This window comes from Aquarana catesbeiana, linkage group LG03, assembly GCF_042186555.1.
Source record: "Aquarana catesbeiana isolate 2022-GZ linkage group LG03, ASM4218655v1, whole genome shotgun sequence".
Lineage (NCBI taxonomy): Eukaryota > Metazoa > Chordata > Amphibia > Anura > Ranidae > Aquarana > Aquarana catesbeiana.
The window spans coordinates 29,690,781-29,700,355 of NC_133326.1; positions in this window are offsets into that span (position 1 = coordinate 29,690,781).

Genomic DNA, 9,575 nt, shown 5'->3' on the forward strand with positions numbered 1-9,575 from the left:
GCAGGTGTGTTAAATTTGGTGTTATCGCTCTCACTCTCTTACTGGCCACTGGAAGTTCAACATGGCACCTCATGACAAAGAACTCTCTGAGGATCTGGAAAAAAAAGAATTGTTGCTCTACATAAAGATGGCCTAGGCTATAAGAAGATTGCCAAAACCCTGAAACTGTACTGCAGCACGGTGGCCAAGACCATACAGCGGTTTAACAGGACAGTTTCCACTCAGAACAGGCCTCGCCATGGTCCACCAAAGAAGTTGAGTGCACGTGCTCAGCGTCATATCCAGAGGTTGTCTTTGGGAAATAGACATATGAGTGCTGCCAGCATTGCTGCAGAGGTTGAAGGGGTGGGGGGTCAGCCTGTCAGTGCTCAGACCATACGCTGCACACTGCATCAAATTGGTCTGCATGACTGTTGTCCCAGAAGGAAGCCTCTTCTAAAGATGATGCACAAGAAAGCCTGTAAACAGTTTGCTGAAGACAAGCAGACTAAGGACATGGATTACTGGAACCATGCCCTGTGGTCTGATGAGACCAAGATAATCTTATTTGGTTCAGATGGTGACAAGCGTGTGTGGCGACAACCAGGTGAGGAGTACAAAGACAAGTGTGTCTTGTCTACAGTCAAGCATGGTGGTGGGAGTGTCATGGTCTGGGGTTGCATATGTGCTGCCAGCACTGGGGAGCTACAGATCATTGAGGGAACCATGAATGCCAATATGTACTGTGACATACTGAAGCAGAGCATGATCCCCTCCCTTCAGAGACTCGGCCGCAGGGCAGTATTCCAACATGATAACGACCCCAAACACACCTCCAAGATGACCACTGCCTTACTAAAGAAGCTGAGGGTAAAGGTGATGGACTGGCCAAGCATGTCTCCAGACCTAAACCCTATTGAGCATCTGTGGGGCATCCGCAAATGGACGATAGAGGAGTGCAAGGTCTCCAACATCCACCAGCTCCGTGATTTCGTCATGGAGGAGTGGAAGAGGACTCCAGTGACAACCTGTGAAGCTCTGGTGACCTCCATGCCCAAGAGGGTTAAGGCAGTGCTGGAAAATAATGGTGGCCACCATTATTTTGAGGGGACAGCAAATTTACACTGTTATACAAGCTGTACACTCACTACTTTACATTGCAGCAAAGTGTCATTTCTTCAGTGTTGTCACATAAAAAGATATAATAAAATATTTTAAAAAAATGTGAGGGGTGTACTCACTTTTGTGAGATACTGTAGATCATGTAAATAAACTTCACTATTTTGGCTCCGAAGACTCTCATTTAATTGCAAAACATGTTTTGTCCACAAGAGGGAAGCACATAACTTCAACAAAATTCAATATACTAACGCGTTTGAAGCATCTTAGAATTGGTGACAGCATGGCAATATTTAAATAGAAAGTAAAAAGAAAGGATTACAGCTTATATTTTATTTATTTATTTATTTCAGGTACTTATATAGCGCCGTCAATTTACGCAGCGCTTTTACATATACATTGTACATTCACATCAGTCCCTACCCTCAAGGAGCTTACACTCTAAGGTATACTGTTGGCAGCCACCATTAACTCTTGTTTTACCTTTAGGTATAGACAGTTGTGTAGCCCCCCCCGGAGACAAATTTAAAATCCTCCTAGTATTTCTGCAGAGACTCGTCTTGGAGACTCTTACCGTACAGTAAACCATCAATTATTTAGACCAATTAACAGCACTCAGAAAATGTTCCATCCAAGTCTAGAGCTGGGTAAAGGTAAACAGTTGTAATGTCAGCTCTAACTATACCTAGCAATGTGACCCTAACATGGAAGCTGTTTAATAACATTAAACCCCATAGATGATGGTGCTGTGAATAAGGAAGAAAACTTGTGAGGGTTTACCAAAGCTTCCCCCCCAAAAATTAGGCTTCAAAATAGGGTGGGCTCGGGGGGCAGAGCACTGCGCTCCGAGACCACCCAGTTGTGTGACAATATTCTCACACCGATCCTCCTCCCGGCCAATCAGGAAGTGGAGTCGTGAGACCCGTCACAGGATTGGCTGAAAGGACAGGCGATCCTATTGGACATCTAGGAGGAGGGGGGACCGTGATGCAGAGAAGGAGGAGACGCCCGCCTTTGGCAGCGCTGCCCGTCTGGAACCTGGATGGAGTAATTGCTGGGTAACCGACAGACCGGCCGCGAGACCCCCGGGAGGGGGGATGTGCAGCGTATGACCTGACCAGCGGGAGCGGGGGTATTTCATGGAGGGGGGGGGCGTTAGTTGTTTGCGGCCCTCCCCCAAAAACAAAAACACCAGCCGCCACTGCCCAATGCCAAAAAAATAAATAAAACGGTGTAAGGCCCCCCCCCCAAAATCTATGCCAGACCCTTTAGCCGAACATGCAGCCCTCCTGAACCATACCAGGACACGCCCCCACGCCGTTTTTTTTTTTCTCCCAATACATTTTGCATTGAGATTTGAACTCTAAACACGACGCATGTCACAAGTCAGATCAGTTAAGATGGTGATCCGGCTTGGACACGACTTCCGTTATATTCTATGGGCTGAAATCGCACCAAAGTTCTGCAGGAACCTTTTCAAAGTGGGACCGACATCAGTTAAGACGGCTCTCACAGGGAAGCATTGACTTTGAAATGTAATGCGACTTGTGTTCTCAAAGTCAGAGAGCGCATGTCGCACCAGCGTGAGCCGCGCCTAATACTATCGCAATCGTTTGTTGGTGGACAGCTGTGAATAGTCCTTCTGTTGACTGCCAATATGTTCTTAACCACTTCCCGACCGCCGATGTACGCCGGCAGAATGGCACAGATGCGCAAAAGGGCGTACCGGTACGTCCCTTCGTAATCCCGGGCAAGCCGGCTTCCAAGGACTCGATGTCCGCCGGTGGCCCGCGATCGCGATGAGGAGCGGCAGAACGGGGAGATGACTATGTAAACAAGGCATTTCTCTGTTCTGCCTAGTGACATGACAGAGATCCACCGTTCCCTGTCATCAGGAGCAGTGATCGCTGTCATGTCCCAGGTAGCCCCTCCCCCATCACAGTTAGAACACACACTGAGGGAACACACTTAACCCCTTGATCGCCCCCTAGAGTTCACCCCTTCCCTGCCAGTGACATTTATACAGTAATCAGTGGCTATTTTTAGCTCTGATTTCTGTATAAATGTCTCTGGTCCCAAACTAGTGTCAAAAGTGTCTGATCTGTCCGCTGTAATGTCACAGTCATGATAAAAATCGCAGATCTCCGTCATTACAAGTAAAAAAAAAATTATAATAAAAATGCTATAAATCTATCCCCCATTTTGTAGACGCTATAACTTTTGCACAAACCATCAATATACGTTTATTGGGATTTTTTTTTTTACCAAAAATATGTAGAAGAATACATATCGGCCTAAACTGAGAAAAAAAAATTGTTTTTTTTTTATATATTTTTTGGGGATATTTATCATAGCAAAAAGTAAAAAAATATTGCTTTTTTTTAAAAATTGTTGCTCTTTTTTTGTTTATAGCGCAAAAAATAAAAACCGCAGAGAAGATCAAATACCACCAAAAGAAAGCTCTATTTGTGGGGAAAAAAGGACGTCAATTTTGGTTTGGTGTAACGTCGCACGACCGCGCAATTGTCAGTTAAATAGACGCCAAAAATGCTCTGGTCATTAAGGGGGTAAAATCTTCCGGGGCTGAAGTGGTTAAATTAAAGTTAATAAATACAATAAAGTAGACAAATTACTGGAAATGCGCTCACCAGCCACTTTATTAGGTACACCTGTTCAGTTGCTTAGTAACACGATATGCTAATCAGCCAATTACATGGCAGAAACTCAATGCATTTAGGCATCTAGATGTGGTGAAGACGACTTGCTGAAGTTCAAACCGAGCGTCAGAATGGGGAAGAAAGGGGATTTAAGTGACTTTGAACGTGGTATGATTGTTGGTGCCAGATGGGCTGGTCTGGGAATTTCATAAACTGCTGATCTACTTGGATTTTCACACACAACCATCTCTCGGGTTTACAGAGAATGATCCGAAAAAGAGAAAATATCCAGTGAGCGGCAGTTGTGTGGAGGAAAATGCCTTGTTGATGTCAGAGGAGAATGGGCAGACTGGTTTGAGATGATAGAAAGGCAACAGTAACTCAAATAACCACTCATTACAACCAAGGTATGCAGAATACCATCTCTGAATGCACAACACATCAAACCTTAAAGCAGATGGGCTACAGCAGCAGAAGACCACACCGGATGCCACTCCTGTCAGCTAAGAACAGGAAACTGAGGCTACAATTCGCACAGGATCACCAAAATTGGACAATAGAAGATTGGAAAAACGTTGCCTGGTCTGATGACTCTGGATTTCAACTGCGACATTCAGATGGTTGGGTCAGAATTTGGCGTAAACAACATAAAAAGCATGGATCCATCCTGCCTTGTATCACCGGTTCAGGCTGGTGGTGGTGGTGTAATGGTGGGGGGGATATTTTCTTGGCACACTTTGGGCCCCTTAGTAATAATTGATCATCGTTTAACCGCCACGGCCTTTCTGAGTATTGTTGCTGACCATGTCCATCCCTTTATGACTACAGTGTCCCCATCTTCTGATGGCTCCTTCCAGCAGGATAATGCACCATGTCACAAAGCTCCAATCATCTCACCACTGGACAATGAGGTCTCTGTACTCCAATGGCCTCCACACTCACCAGATCTCATCCAATAGAGCACCTTTGGGATGTGGTGGAACGGGAGATTTGCATCATGGATGTGCAGCCGACAAATCTGCAGCAACTTTGTGATGCTATCATGCTAGCAAAATCTCTGAGGAATGTTTCCAACACCTTGTTGAATCTATGCCACCAAGAATGAAGGCAGTTCTGGTGTACCTAATAAAGTGGCCGGTGAGTGTATATGGAAGATCCATTGAGATCCTTTCCTTCTATATACTATACTATTACCTAATATAGAAATGAGTTGTAGTAACACTAAATTAACACTAGATGTCAGCATCAAGACATACATAATGAAATCCAAATGAACAGCACACAGTAAGGACCAGTTCACAGCTGAATCACACAGGAACACAAGACTACAATTCAGTGCTGTGCAATGTTCAGATCATTCGTTTGAATGGGCTGAAATCGCACTGGATTGCAACAAAGGCAGTGCATGCAATACTTTTAAAAAAATGCATTGCACCGATCGTATGGTAACATGTGATCCGGTGCAGGCAAATGGACCGAGTTTGCGATATGCATTTGGGGAATACACTGACACCCCGCAGCACATCACACGCCGTATTTTGGTGTGAATGCTCCTTGTTCCAGAACATTTATCCTGGAGTTGGGCTTTAAAGCAAATCTAAACTCTCAGTCAACATGAACTATTTTTAATCCTTTTACAGCGATCATTAGTAAATAGATAGGAAGGTATAATATAGTGACTAGTTTTATTTTTTACATTTCTTTAGTTACTTCCTGTTTTCTGGCCTAGGCCAAAATTATGTCATACATCCCAGGAATCTTCATAGGCTTTTTTTTTCATCTGGCGGAGGGGCTTTCTCAACTAAGTACACCCTCCTGCCTGAGCTAAAGAGAGATGGATTCCAGGAAGTAAATTCTACATGAATCACCTGCCCTTACTGAAGACGGTCGTGGCTAGAAATGCTGGCGGGGGTGGGGGGCTTAAAAGTGATTTCTTAAGTAAAGCATGGTTGGCTGGGGGGAGTATACTTTGAATTTAAAAAATAAATTAAATAGCATTTTCAGTTTTTTGGTGCTCAGATACAGTTAAGTTCTATTTTAACCACTTGACCACTGGGCACTTAAACCCCCTTCCTAACCAGACCAATTTTCAGCTTTCGGTGCTCTCACACTTTGAATGACAATTCCTCAGTCATACAATACTGTACCCATATAAAATTTTTGTCCTTTTTTTCACACAAATAGAGCTTTCTTTTGGTGGTATTTAATCACCGTTGGGTTTTTTATTTTTTGCGCTATAAAAGAAAAAAGACTGAAAATTTGGTAAAAAAATGAATTTTTTTTTGTTTCTGTTATAAAATTTAGCAAATTAGTAATTTTTCTTCGTAAATTTTGGCCAAAATTTATACTGCTACATATCTTTGGTAAAAATAAGTACAACTTGGTGTATATTATTTGGTCTTTGTGAGTGTTAGAGAGTCCAAATGCTATGGTGCCAATATCTGAAAATTGATCACACCTGAAGTACTGACGGCCTATCTAATTTCTTAAGGCCCTAACATGCCAGAAAAGTACAAATACCCCCCAAATGACCCCTATTTGGAAAGAAGACATTCCAAGGTATTTAGAAAGATGCATGGTGAGTTTTTTGAAATTGTCATCTTTTCCCACAATTCTTTGCAAAATCAAGATTTTTTTTTTTCTTTTTTTTTTTTTCACAAAATTGTCATATTAGAAGGTTATTTCTCACACACAGCATATGCATACCACAAATTACACCCCAAAACACATTCTGCTATTACTCCCGAGTATGGTGATACCACATGTGTGAGACTTTTACACAGAGTGGCCACATACAGAGGCCCAACATGCACGGAGCACCTCCAGGCGTTCTGGAGCACCCAGGCCAATTCTTATATTTCTCTCTTACATGTAAAAATAATAATTTATTTGCTAGAAAATTACATAGAACCCCAAAACATTATATATATTTTTTTTAGCAACGACCCTAGAGAATACAATGGCGGTTGTTGCAACTTTTTATCTCGCACGGTATTTGCGCAGCAATTTTTCGAATGCTTTTTTTTGTGCTTTAAAAAAAAATAAAACAGTAAAGTTAGCCCAATGTTTTTGCATAATGTGAAAGATAAAGTTACGCCGAGTAAATAGATACCTAACATGTCACCCTTCAAAATTGCACACACTCGTGGAATGGTGCCAAACGTCGCTACTTAAAAATCTCCATAGGTGATGCTTTAAAATTTTTTACTGGTTACATGTTTTGAGTTACAGAGGAGGTCTAGGGCCAAAATCATTGCTCTCGCTCCAACGTTCGCAGTGATACCTCACATGTGTGGTTTGAACACCGTTTTCATATGTGGGCGGGACTTACATATGTGTTCGCTTCTGCATGCGAGCACACGGACATGGGCGCTTTAAACATTTTTTTTTTTTTTTTTATTGTTTATTTTACTTTATTTATTTTAGTTTGACACTTTTTCCCCCCAAAAAAAATTTTTGATCACTTTTATTTCTATTACAAGGAATGTAAACATCCTTGTAATAGGAATATGGCATGACAGGTCCTCTTTACAGTGACATATGGGGTCAATAAGACCTCACATCTCACCTCTAGGCTGGGAAGCCTGAAATAAAAAAAAAAAAAAACGATCTTGGCTTCGATCGTAGCGGTGAGTCGGTAGAAGCACCGGAGGGTGGCGGGAAGGGGGGGGCGTCCCCTCTCGCCTTCGGTAAGAACGATCAAGCAGTGTAACAGCCACTATGATCATTCTTATGGTGTAGGAAATCGCCGGCTGAAAAAGCTGATATCTGAATGATGCCTGTAGCTGCACCCATCATTCAGATATCCCCGCTCAAAGTCAAGGATGTCATATGACTGTGGGCGGGAACTGGTTAAAAATTGCGGGGTATTGCAGAGTATTGTGGAGTAGTGCAGGGTATATTGCAGAGTATTGCTGGGCATATTGCAGAGTATTGTGGGGTATATTGCAGAGTAGTGCCGTGTATATTGCAGAGTAGTGCCGTGTATATTGCAGTGTAGTGCCGTGTATATTGCAGAGTAGTGCTGGGTATAATGCAGAGTATTGCGGGGTATAATGCAGAGTATTGCGGGGTATAATGCAGAGTATTGCGGGGTATAATGCAGAGTATTGCAGGGTATTATGCAGAGTATTGCAGGGTATTATGCAGAGTATTGCAGGGTATTATGCAGAGTATTTCGGGGTATTATGCAGAGTATTTCGGGGTATTATGCAGAGTATTTCGGGGTATTATGCAGAGTATTGCGGGTATTATGCAGAGTATTTCGGGGTATTATGCAGAGTATTGCTGGGCATATTGCAGGGATGGCTGAGCATGGAGGGATGGATGGATGTGACTGCAATTGTCACTGAGCACCGCTGTGGGCACTACACATGCAGCCCACAGCGGTGCTGCCATCCGATCCCTCCCCCTCTCCCCTCGCACTGTACCGATCGGTACAGAGAGGGGCGGGAGGAACCGGCGTCATGACATGACGCCGGTCTGTTGACATGTGATCGCTCCGCCACGGAGCGATCACATGGTAAACGGCCGCGATTAGCGGCCGTTTACCGTGATCCGTGATGCGCCGGGTCCTCTGGACCCGGCGGTCACGGAAGTTCTCGGGTGCGCGCCCCAGGGGGCGCGCGAGAGCAGTATTCTGGGAGGACGTCCCACGGACGTCCACCCAGAACTAGCCGACCGCGCTGCAGCCGTCTTTCGGCTATGGCCCGGTCGGCAAGTGGTTAAGTGCATGTTTACAGTTTTTGCTCTCGCCTCATTTTCTTTGGTCCGCCGCAATGTCGCAATCATGATAAAAATCACCATCATTACTAAAAAAAATAAATAAATAATAAAAATGTCATAAATCTATCCCCTATTTTGTAGACGCTATAACTTTTGCTCAAACCAATCAATATACGCTTATTGCGATTTTCCTTACCAAAAATATGTAGAAGAATACATATCGGCCTAAACTGAGAAAGAAATGATTTTTTTTATATATTTTTTGGAGATATTTATTATAGCAAAAAGTAAAAAATATTGCTTTATTTTTCAAAATTGTCACTCTGTTTTTGTTTATAGCGTAAAAAAAAATAAAAACCGCAGAGGTGATCAAATACCACCAAAAGAAAGCTCTATTTGTGCAACATCACACAACCGCGCAATTGTCAGTTAAAGTGACGCAGAGCTGTATTACAAATAGTGCTCTGGTCAGGAAGGCGGTAAATTCTTCCGGAGCTGAAGTGGTTAAAATAAGTAACCTTCTGTCTTTACAACTCCTTTAAATACGCAAAAAACATCCCTCATAAAATCCCTATTTTTGCACATTCAAGTGTGGTGCGCTTAGAACAGTCCATTCATTTCAATGGGCTTCCCTACAAGCAACAACCACAGAAAAGAAGCATGAGCACCTTTTTATATTTAATGATACTTTGTTACCATATATTTTGGAGCTGAATTTCTTACGCACTTTAGCAAGATGCATTGTGGGGTGCCGTTAACAATTAACACAGCTACGTGCGTGCCAAAAAGGATGCACGTTTGATGTATGCTGCAGGAACGCACGTGATTTTGCTTGCGTTCCTGCATCGCACAAGGAGTAAAGCAAAAGCAGCTAACTTAACCACATTCTGTGACATCAAATACTTCCAATACAAAAAAAAGAAGTGCTTTATTAATTAAATAGTTTTATTCTCACCTTATCACAAAATTAAACATGCCCAGTTTATTAAGAATTTAAAATGATCAACCTACAAAGGGCTGAATTCAAAGACACCCCGAAAATCAAAGTGAAACAATGATGCAGCAGGCTAGTCCATTTTGGTGAAATTTCATTGC